The sequence below is a fragment of the Labrus bergylta genome, chromosome 23, assembly GCF_963930695.1.
Source record: "Labrus bergylta chromosome 23, fLabBer1.1, whole genome shotgun sequence".
NCBI lineage: Eukaryota > Metazoa > Chordata > Actinopteri > Labriformes > Labridae > Labrus > Labrus bergylta.
In genome coordinates, this window is record NC_089217.1 from 16,383,869 (window position 1) to 16,398,063 (window position 14,195).

The 14,195-nt window shown below is 42.1% G+C and overlaps 1 long non-coding RNA gene across 1 annotated transcript; it reads right to left on the reverse strand.

The window, feature by feature from the left end:
* Nucleotides 1-4,295: 4,295 nt before the first annotated feature.
* LOC136177671 (uncharacterized) lies at nucleotides 4,296-14,195 on the reverse strand. The gene is made up of 3 exons (XR_010665180.1): nucleotides 14,088-14,195; nucleotides 6,617-6,722; nucleotides 4,296-4,533 (listed from the first exon to the last, which is right to left on the reverse strand). It is a non-coding gene; the product is annotated as an uncharacterized lncRNA (long non-coding RNA).

A 14,195-nucleotide genomic window follows, 5' to 3' on the forward strand; every position in this document is an offset into this window, starting at 1 on the left:
GGATGCTATTGTGTCATGAAGTCTTTTTTAGTAATGTCTGTTTGTGTTTGTCCAGTCTGGTTGAAAAGTTTATGATGGGGATGTAAATGGTGGCATTGGGGAAGGTGGTCTGACTGGTCCTCCACATGGTCTGTAGTTGTTTGAGTGTTGTAGTAGGGTCATGTTCTGATAAGCAGTTATTGAGTCCGGCTGAGAGTATTAGCTGTGTGGTGTTGTGGCATGGAGTGAGTTTCTTAAGGATGCTGGCTATGTGATGGAAGTTTGCTCCGGGAAAACTGTCGACCTGTATGTGTGGGTCTGTGAAAGGACGGATCCGGGAGAGGTTGGAGTCACCTGTAATGAGTGTCTTCTTCCGGACCTCCAACGACCAGTCCTGTATTTTCCTGTGAGTGCGTGGGTGTGTGTGTGGTTCCGGCCTACTTGGGGAGCCATGTGCTGCCACGGAGGCCCTTGTGGCATAAGAGGTGGATATCTCAGATGTTGGGGTTGTTTTCAGCTTTGCTTTCGTTACTCCCTTCATCATCATTGATTTGTTATCCACCTCTGGGTTGCTGTTTCTCACACAGGGCTACGTGGTAAGCAGCTGTGGCCGTGGCTCCCTCTGCTGGTTATGTGGTGTGTCTGTAAGTGGAGAGGATGAAATGGTGTTACTGCAGGGTAGAACAATGTTACTGTAAGGCGGTGTCTGTTCAGTGCGGTTATTGACGTATGTGTATGAAGGGGGTGAAGAGGGAGGGGAGGAGGGGGCGACAGGGGGGAAGGCAGAGGACCCAGCCCACGTGACCCCCAGACGGTCGAGTGCACTCTGTGGGAGTGGGTGGATTTCACTCGCCGTCCGGGGCTGTGTTTTGGCAATGGGGGATGAGTCACCCCGCCGGGCCCCGATGCCGCCGCTGCCCCCCCAATGTACAGAGACCTGAGGAAGTGGTGGGGGGAGGAGAGGAGGGGGGTGAGCTAGATTTACGGGATGAGGAGGGTGTGGTATAGTGGAGAGAGAGGGGGAGGAGGAGTGAACAGGGTTAAGGTTAGGTTTAGGAGAGGGGGAGTGAACAGGGGTAAGGTTAGGTTTAGGAGAGAGGGAGTGAACAGGGTTAAGGTTAGGTTTAGGAGAGGAGGAGGGAACAGGGGTAAGGTTAGGTTTGGGGGGGGGTAAGGTAGTAGGGAGGACAGAGGAGGAGAACGGAGGGAAGGTAGGAGTAGGTAAGAGAGGAGGGCGAGGGAGGTTACGGTGGGTGGTGGATGGACCTGCTGGTTGGGGGAGTGGGGGAAAGTCCAGAGGGGAGAGTTGAGGCACAGGAGGGCCCTCCTCACTCCGGGGCCCCCTGGTTAGGAGGTCCCTAAGAGTGGCGACAGAGGAGGACGTGAATTTCCTCCTATACTTCACCCTCCCCCACTCGATGGCCCTGTCCAAGACCTCCTGGTTGTAAGGGGGTACGGTCTCCAGCTCCACAGCAATGACTTGGTCATAGTGTTCTCTGAGAATAGACATGTTGTTATGCATCCAGTTAGCTGTGTTTGATTTAACCTTTTCAAATGTTATGGTGTTGGGTGAGGAGGGTTTGATAAAGGAGGTGAGACGGTTCACCTTCCTCATCATCCCCTGTGGGAATGAACCTGTAGTAAATGTATTATTGAGTATATCCGAGTGGTGAATGGCTTGAAGGAGTCTGAAGTATTGTTTAGTTTGTGTGTGGAGTTCCGGTGTGAGCTGTGTGTGTGTTGAGTGTGGACGGGGACCCGGGTGGGGGCAGAGGAGCAGTGTTTAGTGCTCCCCCTCCTCCCCCGGCCAGGAGGAGCAGCCAGTGGTGTAAAGTGGTTGGTGAGAGTTATGGGCATATCGCTGCAGAGCTGGAGAAGGGGAATCCCAGCTGATAGACGCCCCACATAGAGTGTGTGAAAAATCTGTAGCACCCCCCGCGGACACAGGAGGAAGCACCAGAAATAAAAGAAATGAAAATAAAAACAAGAGCTAAAAACCAGGAGCTAAAATGGAGGACGAACAGGTGTGTTTTAAAACTGGATTAAAATGTGGAGGAAATGTAAAAAGAGATAAAGGCAGTAGAAGAAGTTAAAGGAGGAGAGTAAAGGAAGAGCTGTGACTAAAAATGACAAAGAGGGAGTAGGATTATTAATAAAACCAGTCTTTAAAACTCACAGGTCGGGGGCCTGGTGGAGGCCTACCGAAAGGTTTTCCCGACAGGGGAGGAGGGGGGACTGAGGGAGTCCCCCTCGCGTCGCTCCCCAGTTTTCACATAAGATCCATAAAACCAGTAAAAGCAGATAAAAGCAGGATAAAATGCGATGTTTGGTCCTTGGAGCTCCGGGCAGACGGTGGTGACTTGCTGTCTTCAGTGTGCACACTTACACGCTGTCACTCACCGTATTCTGGTGGGTTTTGCTGCCGGTCTCCTTCGTTGATGTTTATCCACTTTAAAATCCATTGTGGGAGCTGTTAAAAACCACGCTGTGAGATAAAACGGCTCTAAAAACAATCCGTAGTCCTTTTAAAAAAAAACTATTTAAAAGGTTGTCATAAAACAATAAAAGAAAGTTAAAAGTGTTATAAAAAGAGTTCCTCAACGTTTCGCCCAATGGCTTCTTCTGGACGGTATGTTTGGCTGTAATTTAAGTTAGGGTTAGAATCCTAACTTAAATTACAGCCAAACACTATAAAGAATATGATGAGCAATACTGCAGCAGAGAGTGAGTGAACATGTGCATGCATTCACTTAACACTTCAGGTCCCCCTTCATAAGTTATGGAGCATTCAATTTGAACTTGGAAGTAGTGTTGGGCGATATATTGTGAAGCTCGATTCGATCGATATTTAATTAATGCTTGATATGGATGAGGGAACATCGTTTTTTTTTAAACTACTTTTAAACTACTACAAAGTTTTCTCGTGGTATGTCGTTGCTCCGTGAGATTTCCGCGACAGCGCTTGTTGCGCCACTCCTGCCGCTGAGTAGCCCAGCTCTTGTAAGCGACCAACACGGAGGAGAAAGAGAAAGATGCGAGCAAGGCCGAATTACTTCCAAAAAAAGGGCTCATAACACAGGGCTCGACATTATAACTGGCCCTGGCCCGGATGAATAATTGACAGAGTCCAGCACGTTCAGCTGGCGGCTTCACTGCTGTCACTTCCGCGAGCCGATCGCTACACTCGAATTGTTCACTCGCACAAAGATTTTAGCGCAGGGTTTCTCTACCAAAACACACGTTCGGTAAAACGGTTTTAAAACCATCAGATCCCGACAAAAGCCGATCTTAAATCAGCATTCAAAGAGAAAAAATCACCGGAGAAGTTGAGAGTGACAGCAGGGCATGACGAAAACAGAAGGAAGAAAGTTTCAGCCACAGTGACAGACAGCTGGAGGAGCTGGAACACCTTCAAGTTAAAGACTAGATCCTGGTAAAGATAAAAGTTATTCACAAAGCATCTTAGCCCTTAAGAGAGCTCCTAAAGTAAAGATCTAAGGATGAAGAGTTTCTCACAGAGAAGAAGAAGGAGAGATTCCAGCTCTATCACAGACTCATATTAATATCAGATTAAGTAGACTCTTACAGTTACCAGCATGATGAATAAACATAAATATAATATAAGAAAAATACACAATATTTTTATAATTCGAGCTCAATTAATGAAATACAAGTTGTAACTGACTTTTGCATTAGAATGGTTCAAGAGTAAATTGGTGACTGTTATTCTTCAAATCAAAAGTAATGTTCCTCAGCCAGCGGCTACAATGGTCGGGCCAGTGATATATATATTTTTTTATACAGTGGTGTTTCAGTTTTATAGGCTACATTTATAAACTTTAATATGATAAATATCGAGTCATAATATAATATCGACATTAGGCAAAAAAATATTGTGATATCAAATTTAGGCCATATCGCCCAGCACTACTTGGAAGTCTGAAATTCCTAGTTACCGGTCTGGTACGTCATCAGGAACCCCCCTGCAGAATCTTCAGAATTACTTAATTTTTAAAGTGAGGAGTCTCTTCTGTACTTAGTAGAGATCTTCCTTTATGTACGCTTAATTTTTGATAATTAAAACTCCCACGGCAACTTGACACTGCGACCGAACCAACCACGTGAAGCAGCCACGCCTTCAGCCGTGCGTAAGGAGCCGCAACATCAACCAACCCCCAAGTCGCAGAGATAGGCTGGCATGATGGAGCGGAGGTGAGCTGATATTGGTGGACAAGTCTGGAAAATAAGTGCTTGAATACAACAAAGCCAAGCCATGCGTTATGATAACTGTGACCTCCGCTTGTGAAGAGGCATGAAGCAGCGGCAGACATGCGGCTGGTCCGTCGGATCAACACAGGTATGAAGATCCAGGCGGGGGGCGAGCACATGGGGTGCGGCAGAGTCAGAGAAGGTCAGGAGAGCCAGGTCATCTGTCTCCAGTGTCAGGACGAGGGTGTGCGGGTCTGTCCAGGAAGTCCGCGCAGTCCTCGCCGCGCTATCGCGAAGCGTCTCTCCTCCGGATCCGCAGGTAAAGGCATTCTGCAGTGTATGATACTAAAAAAGAAAAAAAAAACATCTGCCAGAGGATACTTTTAACTATGATATGTCATCATGTGTTGCTAATTTCTGCTATTATTCTGTTTTCCTTGTTGACTTTGGGCTAAAATGAAGGTTTGGCGATCCAATGTGATCTCAATCACTGCTTGGGACAACATTTATTCATACAGAGCAGATAAAGCACAAGTGACAAGCACTGCCTTAGGTTGAAAACATCATCGTGAAATCATGAAATTAGAAAACAGTTGCTTCATGGAAGACTATGGCCTCTTATTTATAGAGCAGTAGAAGTAGTTATCACAGCTACATAATATAGTTTAACTCCTGGATGCAGCTTTTACCAAAAAAAGCTAATAAGTAGAACTCCTTCAGACCTCACAGTGAATTCCTTTGCAACCAAAGCATTATTTACGTGTAAGATCCCGCCACTTTCCACAACTTAGGTAATAGATGATACCTGCAGCTTTACCTCTAAAGATAGAAGCACATGCGAGTGCTTATGCTGAGCAGACTCTCATCAGTCAGTGATAAATGCAGTTGCTTTTCTGTACTGTGGCCTGTAGGTGTTAGATTAGAGAATTAGGACATGAGCGCTTTTCCACAGAAGTTCTCTTAATAGATTCATGAGCAGAAGTGTTTGCATTCAGTTCTCGGTCTGATGCAAAACTGCTAGGGGTGTCCTTCAAGTAGCGACTGCATTGCCACAGAGTCTTTTCCCTCTGCTGCAGAGTAATGATTTAACCTCTATCTCCCTTGATAACATGGAGTTCCAAATTAAGCCTCAAGTTTCCAGTGTCAAAGGCTATTTTTTTAATTGACCACGGAACCTCAGTGATTGCAAGCTGTGTTTCTCATCAAGATACTCAGATAACTCTATATGTATATTTAATGCAGTGTGTACCAATGAAACACTAGTAACGTTGTTTGAAACTTTAATTTGTCACAGTTGCTCCCATATGTAGAGTTGTATACATCTTTAACTCCTATTTCATTATTTTGTTGTGAGGTTTAAACAAAATGTAGTGGCTTTTTTATCTGATTTGACACCCCTGGTGCATCCTAATAATCCTGAAATCTGATTGGCTATTCCTTTGTCAGAGGCCAAAAAACTATTTTAAATGAAACTATTTGGGCTATTATATTGCATTTCAATATAGTGCTTTTCATTTTGTCATTACTTGAGATTGTGACTTTCCACATACAGTACATATTTAAGAATTAAGCTTAAAAGATTTATATGTTTCTACCCTTTTACTGCAAAAAGATATACACAGGAATATGACATCTTTGTTTAAAGGCTTGAGCACCAACATGAAATCAAAACAAATGGCTGTTTGGCCACACCTCCTCCATGCTGTAGCCTCCCTCTCTACTCCAGCAACACACCTCCAAGTCCAACCCCCCTCAACTCACGTTCGCAAGGAGTCAAGCTCCAGCAGTGGATAACATTTCCCTTGTAAAGGCTTTCTTACGGAAAAATGTCAAGTGACGAGGTAAGTAAGACGTTTTTAGTAATGTCATTGTTAAAGCGTTATTTTTTATATCCCGAAGATATGCACCTGTGTTAGGAGCTATTTTTTGTATTCTACTCCAGAGTAGGCGGAAGTAATTTGTAGCTTGCAGTTTGCACTGCTACTGCTAGTTAGCCATCTTTTACCATTAGAATAATTTCGGTGATTGTAAAATGCTAGAAACAGCAATGAATAAGTGTTTTCACTTGAATCCCTCTGAATGTTTGCCATTTCTTTACAGTTTGAAGCAGTCTTCTAAAAATAAAAGATCATCATTTACAGATACAGACTAAATAAGCCAACCAATTTACATAAAAAACAATTAAAAAGCTGTTGATAAGTATTTATTGAACTAATACTCTGAACATTTAGACAAAAAATGCAGGGTCATGACTTTCCTCAAATTGCCAGGAGCAGTGCTGTAAGTGGCTTAGTGCACACTTTATTGACACTCTGCAAACCAGGAAAACATTTTTTGCTGTACAGATCCAAAATGGAAGAAAAAGTACATGAAAGTATGACTGTGATGATTTTGGTGATCATAAGTGGTTTGGATGTAAAGAGTTTACCTGATGTCTGCCTTTGTCATAGACCGTGAGCCCAGCAGTGGCAGCTACAATGTCTCTTCAGGAACCTTCTACAGCTGCGTCAGTCAGATCACCATCGGTAAGTGCACTTTGGGGAGGAAAAAAGTTAACATGAAAGGAAAATCTTTGTACATTTTGCTATTGACTTATATTTAAACTGTAATCTGTATCTGAAAGTTAAAGCATATGTAGAGTGATGTTATTTTGAATCTATTGATGCAGTTGAGTCTGTTTTGTAATTGTCATTGAAAATATGTAAGCTACTTTTTTCTAGCTCAATATGGTTAATGGACTTGAGCTTATATAGTGCTTTTCTAGTCTTCTGACTAAGCACTTTTACACCGCATGTCATACCTACACATTCACATCCATTCACACACTGATGGCAGTGGTTGCTATTTAGTGAAACCATCTAATCTAACTAATCTAACTAATCCCATTCATTTGCATTAATATGCCACCGATGAAGCAGCAGGAGCAATTTGGAGCTAAGTGTCTTACCCAAGGACAAATTGGACATGTTGCTGCAGGAGCTGTGGATTGAACCCTTGACCTTCTGGTTGAGAGGCAATGGCTCTACCAACTGAGCCACAGCCGCCCCTATGTGTAATACATTTTGTTTTTCATCAAAAATTGTATCTGGTCAAATAAGGTCAGCAAAGTCAGTGATCTCTTTTTGAGTTCTTTTTCAAAGCAACTGTAAGGGGGAATTCAGTTTGGTGCGCTTTGGCTCCCATCCAAGGTCGCTGAGTGCAACTGCACTGTAGAGAACTTTTGTTACTTTATGGCTGAAAGCTGCTCTGTGAACTAGTGCTGTAAAGCTGTTTGCACTTTTCACCAGAACCTTGGACCGCTGCCAGTTACATAGTGCTGAAAACAGGGCACCCAGGCTCCTCTTGGAAATCTGGCCGCCACTGGCCGCAGCAGCCGAGAAACAAAACCAGCCTGTCAGCTGCAACTGTCTCCCGGCTATATTGCTGGCCGCCGCTGCCAGCTCAGCAGCCGAGACATAAGGCCTGCCTGTCGGCGGTGGTGAGGACGAGGAGCCGGGGCAAACTGGTAATGTCGGTGTTCTCACTGTTTGCCTATGGACACAGACATAGAGTCTGTTTTCTGCCAGGAATTTCCAAGATACCAATTCCTTCTGGAAGAAATCTCGGAATCAGTTGAGCAAACGGCCTTATGTGTTGAAGTTAATATGTCTGTAAACCTGACCTTAGTGGGAGTGGCCTGTGGTGCTGTGCATTCTGGGCCAAAAAGACACTTTCTGCCTTTTCTCTGCCAAGAAGGCACCAACTTTAAAATGTATTTCACATTTCTACTACATATATGACCCAATGTCAATACAGATTCATGTTTCAACGGGTGAAGTATCCCTTTAATAAAGTTGATATCCGTGCTGCAAGTGTTGCTGGAGCTTTTTGACCTCTTCAAGCCTTTCACTCTTCATGCACCTTGGTAGTTGGTGAAGGTGTGCCATAAAATCCTCTGCTTCTTTGTGGAAATGGGAATGCTATTCTCCATGTCAAATGTTATTGAACTATTAGACCGACTTTGAAAAGACTATTTTATGGTTAAAAAAGGTAAATATTGTCGCTTTAATCTCAGAGCCTTTTCTGATTTCTTTATTTTTTATTCCTTTAATGTGTTTCAACGTATTTGAGGCAGAAAAACTTCAAATCATAAAAGTTCTGATAAGTCCACTTTGATTGATCTAATTCTAACAAATGTTCCTCATAAATTCTGAGATGATTTAAGTGATCATTGTGTTGTTGCTACTTGCAGGGACACTAAAATCCCCAAATGTAAACCACGCATTATTTTCAAGAGGAATTAAAAAACATTTTAATGAACAAGCTTATCACCATGATTTGTCTTTGGTTAATTGGGGGCATATAGGTCTGTTGTCGGAAGTTGAGCTAACTTAGACATTCTTTAAGAAACATTTTGTGAAAATTGTAAATAAACATGCTCCTATCAGGAATTGCAGGGTGAAGGGACGAGAAAACCCCTGGTTTTCCCCAGAGTTGTCAGATACCATCCATCACCATAATGTGGCATGGACCAAAGCCAGAAAAAGTGATTTTGCCTCTGACTGGTCTATTTTCAGGCAACTAAGGAACAAATGCACTTCTCTTATCAAAAATGCTAAATCAGAATATTACTTATCTGTCACAACTGAGAACCTCAATAATCCACAGACATTTTGGAAAGTGATTAAGTCTTTATCTGTAATTAAAAGTCCTCAGGCTCTTTGTCTTTGACATTTGTTCTAAAAGACTCGGTCCCAGTCTATGATAGAACTGAGGTCCTAAATTGCTTTAACAAGCATTTTGTATCATCTGGTTCTTTGTTTGACTCTACAGGAGCTGCCCTTGTGACTCCCTGCACAGACCCCCCAGGGTTTTCAGGAGAACCCTTTAATTTTGTACCTTTTACTATGTAGCAAGTGCATAAAGCCCTCAAAACATTAGATCACTGAAAACCCCCTGGACCTGACTTGATAGAGCCCTACTTTTTGAAAATAGCAGCTGATTTTGTAGCACAGCCTCTAACAATCCTTTTTAATCTCTCAATCGAAAACAAAGAAATTCCATCCCTCTGGAAGTCAGCTTTTGTTACCCCCTTATTAAAAGTAGGTGATCCAGCAGCTTTAACTAACTACAGGCCAATATCAAATTTGTGTGTCTTGTCAAAAATTCTTGGATCTCTTGTGTGTGATCAACTAAAAGAGTTTCTAACCTCAAATGAGCTCTCAAAACTGCAATCAGGCTTCAGGTAAAAGCACAGTACCATCACTGTGGCTACAAAAGTAATCAATGATATATTTGTTGCTTTTGATAAAAAGCAGTACTGTGCTTCACTTTTTATTGATTTGTCAAAAGCTTTTGACACTGTGGACCATGCTGTCTTAAAGCATAGGCTTCTTTGTTTGGGTTTGTCAGATTATGTAGATTCCTGGTTCACAAATTATTTGAGTGACAGGACTCAGTGTATTAAATATGATGGTCTGTGTTCTGAATTTGTGGTTTAATATTAGGACCCCTCCTGTTCATTATGTACATTCATGATTTAGAAAAAAATGTGTTAGACGCTGACATGCATTTTTATGCCGATGACACAATTATTTACTGTTTTGGATCAGCTCCTGCCAAAGCTGTTGAATCTCTGCAGAAAGTTTTTGGTGTGGTCCAGCACACACTCCTGCAGCTAAAACTAGTCCTCAACACTGACAAGACTAAACTAATATTGTTCTCAAACACTAAGAAAGTACCTCAAACTGTCCCCACAGTGTCCACTTTTGTGGGAAATGTCATAGAGGTGGTTCATATGTACAAATACCTTGGTGTCTTGCTTGATGACTCCCTCACCTTCCCCATATTGACAATCTTGTGAAAAAACTGAAGCTTAAATTGGGTTTCTTCTTCCAAAACAAATTTTGTTTCTCTTTTGAGGTGAAAAAGCGGCTTGTCAGTGCAACTTTTTTATCCATTTTAGATTATGGAGACCTGATGTATATGAATGCCTCAGCTAAATGTCTAAGTAAGATTGACGCTGTTAATCATGCTTCTCTGAGGTTTAAGATTAACTTTTACTAATCCCCGCAAGGGGAAATTTCTGTTTTTACACTCTGTAAGTCATGCAACACACACATAGGCTGAAATATACACAAATGCACAAACAGGATCCTATGGACATGCACTAATGGAGAGATGTTAGAGTGATGGAGCTGCCCACTGGCTGGAACACTGGTGCACTTTTATTTACAAGGCCATGCTTGGGCTACTGCCCCCCTACATCTGTAACCTAATCACACAGAGAAGTGTTGATTCTTACTGTTTCCGTTCAAATGATCAGTTGTTGCTGTCTGTTCCATTTGCCCACACAGAACTGGGAAAAAGGGCTTTCATCAACTCTGCTCCTTCTACATGGAACATGCTGCAAAAAGACTGGAAAATAACTGAACTGATTTCTTTGAATACTTTTAAATCCAGGCTGAGAGCACTTGAGAAGACCTCCTTTACTTGTAACTGTGTTTTATAATTTTAATTCCTAATTGTTTTTTATAATTGTAATTCTGTTCTGTCTGTTTGTTGTGAGTGTAACTGTGTAACTTTTGCTGCCTCTTGGCCAGGACTCCCTTGAAAAAGAGGTTTTTAATCTCAATGGGACTTTCCTGGATAAATAAAGGTTAAATAAAAAATAAAAATAAAAAATGTGTGATCAGATGACAACACAAACTGGGAAAGCCTCTGGATAATGCTCCTCTAAAACCTTTGTCTCAGCAACTTCACAAGGAGATGGAGACAGGATGAGGGTTGATATCACCTTATCACCTGCCAAGTCATTTCCCAAAAGAAAAGTAACACCTTCCACTGGTAGCTCAGGTGTCACTCCCACCTTAGCATATCCAACAAAAATGTTCGTCCGAACAAACATCCTGTACAGAGGAAGAGCACTGTAACCACCTCCAAAACCTTTCACAGACACATAAACCCCTAAAGCAGCTGTTTCAGGAAGATCTACAGCACCCTCTACCACTAGAGACTGCCCTGAGGACCATAACAGAAGCCTCAGACATGTCATGAAGTCTTCTGTCCTGTTAGAGTGATTGCTAGGTTTATCACGCCATGACTCTTTATGAATAAGGACATAATTATCCGCAGCCTCAGCAGCCTTTGACACTGTTTTCACCTCAAGATCATTCAAGTAGGTCTACATGACCTTTGGCAGGCTCTGTTTGAACTGCTCCAGCACCATTACTTCGTGTTCTTAAGTTCTTAAAATCATACACCTCGCTGGCTCTCAGCCACTTATCAAACGCTGCTTCCTGTTGTCTTGCAAAATCTAGATAAGTCTGTCCTGGACGCGGTCTGTCGGTCCTGAACCGCTGTCTATAGGCCTCTGGAACCAACTCATAACATTTTAGGACAGCCTGTCGAACCACATCATAATCATCAATCTGACTCTTGTCTAGCACAACATATGCTTCCTGGGCCTTCCCTGTTAGGGAGCCCTGTATGAGTGTGACCCACTCCTTTTTTGGCCAGTTACGCTGCAAAGCGATCTTCTCGAACATTTCAAAAAAAGATTCCACCTTCTCAGGATCAAACTTTGGCATCAAAGACATACACTTATTAACATTAAAGACCTCTCGCTGCTCCTGACATCTACGATCCAAAGCAAGTTTAGCTCTCTCGACTTCAAGTTTTATTTTTTCAAGCTCTCTCTCTCTATTAATTCTCTCTTTTCATGCTCTCTTTGTTTCTCTTGTTCTTTCTCCTCTCGTTCTCGTTGCTCACACACTCTCTCTCGTTTTCTCTCCTCATGCTCTCTCTCTCGTTCTTTTCGCTCACACTCTCTGGCTTTCTCCTCAGGGTTACAATTTACCAGTATACTCTGCATGAGTTCAGGCTTTTTAGCCTCCTCCGGAGCATCTAACTCCAAATATTCCATCAGTTTCCATAGTTTAGTTTTACCCAGTTTAGCCAACCGCGAACGTGTCACATCATTTTCCAAGAAGTCCTCTGGTTTAAACTCGGCCATGTTCACCCAAAAATTAGAACACAGTAAAGGCATAATAGGAGAAGGAACAAATCACGACACAAATGCAGTCTATTGACCTGCACAAAACCTTCAAGCTACTTACATGCCCATACAATGCCCAATACAAACCTATAATCAGCTGGACGCCGGCAAACAAGTCACCACAGAGAGTCGCTAACCGTACTAGCCTCCGCATCACCCGACTTAGCGTACACTTCCGCGACTACCCAACGAGACACACACACCAAATCGTATGAAAACACCTTGCAAACAACACAGGCTACGCTTCAGAGAGAGAGAGAGAGAGAGAGAGGTGTCAGGCCACAGCACAGTTTTCACTCGTTAAGGTTCATCACAGACAAAACCTGCTCTCATGAATATATGTGTCTGTGATGGAAACACTGTCATCTTCAGGTATTTTAGTGCCAGGCATTATAAAATGATAAAATGTTTCCAGATGTGCGCTTCAGTCTGATCAACTCAGTGTTGAGTTCCAGTTTTTCAACTGAGTAAAATCAGTTAAACGACTTTTAATATGAGCGTGGCAGCCAGTTCTTCTATGTGTCCATACTATCGATACTGATCTAACTCTGTTACTGACTTTTTACGTGCCATGAATCTGTGCCTTCTCCGTGTGTTATTCAAGGAAGCATTTTAGCGCTGCTCTGCGGCTAAACCAGCGGACCGCTATATGACCGGACAGCCTGTGTTATATCGTTTTCAGAAAAGAAGGACATTTTCATTATTAATGACATATTTACAGTCTCATGAGAGCTGGTGATAAATGCGCAACAGCAGGCTACTGTATTTAGAAGGGATGAAACTGAAAAGTGATCAGCACAACACTTTCCTAAAAATTACCTAAAAATGAACCATCTGTAAATAAAATCAGATTTAAATCTTAAATGACTGATTTTACCATAATCAGAGTTTAAATACAGTAAGTCGGGAGATGCATTAGGCTATACGCCTGTGTACGCAATTTACACCCAGTCTGGATTATGTGGAGACGGTCTGGGCCGTTATTCATGACGAAGAGGAGTTATTTAAATCTGGACGAGCTGCTCTTTGTGGTTCACTCCAGGAAGGAAGCGTTGTGATTATCAGCCGAACTGTTGTTTTACATCAGTGAAAACAGGAGAAGCTGGTAAGACGCGTGGACAAAACTGAATACCGCCAGGATGCGTGCGCAGTGCAACAGTTCCCCCGGAGTTAAGAACCACAGCTCTGATTAAATTCTGGCAACAAAACTCTGAGTGAATAAAACTACAGAAATACCTCTCCTTCAGTCTCTCTGAATTCTATGTCACGGTCACCTCTCTTTTTGTTCAGCCTGATTACTGAAACGTAATGCAGGAGCAGCTTGTGCGCTTGGCAACACGTTTTTTTATGTTACTCCCTGCTGAGAAAATAGTTGTAAGTGTCCAGTTTAATTAATTTTGTATCATATATTACGTTTTTACCTTGCTAATTAAATAAAGGTTTTTCAAAATTCAATGAAAATATGTATTAAAAATGGTGGTAAAAAAAGATGGTGAAGAACACAGACAAAAATGTATGAACACTTTGAGTAGAACAAACCAAGGCCCACTATTTATTTAAACTTTTATGTCTACTATTGTTTTTTGTTAAATCAGTCTGCTCTGTTGCTTTTTATCACCTTTTAATCATTTATTTTTCTTTACATTTTTTCTCACTTTTCTTTTTTGTCGTAGAATGAGCTACCAGAAATATATATCCATGTCTGTGTAGAAAGCACTTCAACACATCTTGCAAACTACAAACTTATGCAAATCTATTTATGCTTGTTCTGACAGTTTTTTTTCTCTTTGTCTTTCTTAAAACAATCAAATAAAAAGTATCAAAAATAATTAAATACATTTAATTTATAAAGAAATTCTCATACATTTGTCTTTTAAAGATGTTCCCCTTCTTCCCAAAACGTCTCGCAGGCCGGATGAAACCTGCTGTCGGGCCGGATTCAGTCTGCGGGCCTTGATTTTGATACCTGTGT